Source organism: Palaemon carinicauda, chromosome 10, assembly GCF_036898095.1.
Source record: "Palaemon carinicauda isolate YSFRI2023 chromosome 10, ASM3689809v2, whole genome shotgun sequence".
NCBI lineage: Eukaryota > Metazoa > Arthropoda > Malacostraca > Decapoda > Palaemonidae > Palaemon > Palaemon carinicauda.
Genome location: NC_090734.1, coordinates 86,474,085 through 86,475,108, shown reverse-complemented (window position 1 = coordinate 86,475,108; position 1,024 = coordinate 86,474,085).

Genomic DNA, 1,024 nt, shown 5'->3' with positions numbered 1-1,024 from the left:
GGCTATTGCACTATCCAGGACTAGAGAACAATAGTATGATTTTGGAGTTTCCTTTTCCCCAAAGAGCTGCTTACCATAGCTAAAAGGTCTCTCCTATCTTTAATAAGAGGCAGGACGAGCCGAGAGAAGGTTGTGACTCGAAGGCGGAATGAGTGATATTATTACAGAACACTCGCTTTCATATACATAAACTACATGCAAAAAAGGCATAAAAGACATAACAGGAAATTTCCTGTTCAACCGACACCGCACCGGTTAACAGTTAACGGTGAGAAAAACACACGTTATATCAGGTCCTTGCCAGTGCGAGGGGAGAGCGAAGATACAAGCATAATATATACACAAAATGAAATGTCGTTACTATGTACGATAGTGTGCCATACGGTTAGTAACCCCCACCCCCTAAAATAGACATACTGTACATGTTATATAGGGCGCCCTGATCTAAAAAGGCGAACTGTAGGCGGGTCATCTGGCAGGAGATAAGCAGGTTTTAGACAATCAATGGAGACCCAGTCTTCTTTGCCACGAATGTTTAGTAGGAATGCTTTTGAACTGCTTCGAATCACAAGGAAAGGGCCCCTGTAAGGGGGCATTAGTGGTGGCTTGCTAGTGTCGTTGCGTAGGAAGACATGCGTTGCAGAGTACAAGTCTGTCGGTATGTGATGCTTCGCTGAGGGCTTGTAAGTCTGTCACCATGGAGTAAATTTTCCCATGACGTGACATATGCGCTGGAAAGGATCGGTAGAGGTTACAGAAGGAAAAAATTCGGCACTGACGACCAACGGGTCGCCATACACTATTTTAGCTGCCGAGACGTCGAGGGCATCTGTAGGAGTGGTCCTTAGTCCAGGAGGACCCAGGGAAGCTGAGTAAACCAGTTGCAATCCTTGCAGCAGGACATCAAAGCTGCTTTGAGGGTGAGATGAAAACGTTCAACTATTCCATTGGCAGCTAGGTTGTAGGTAGATGTCTGATGTAGGGTGATGCCCAGGAGATTCGCTAATGATGTCCACAATTGAGA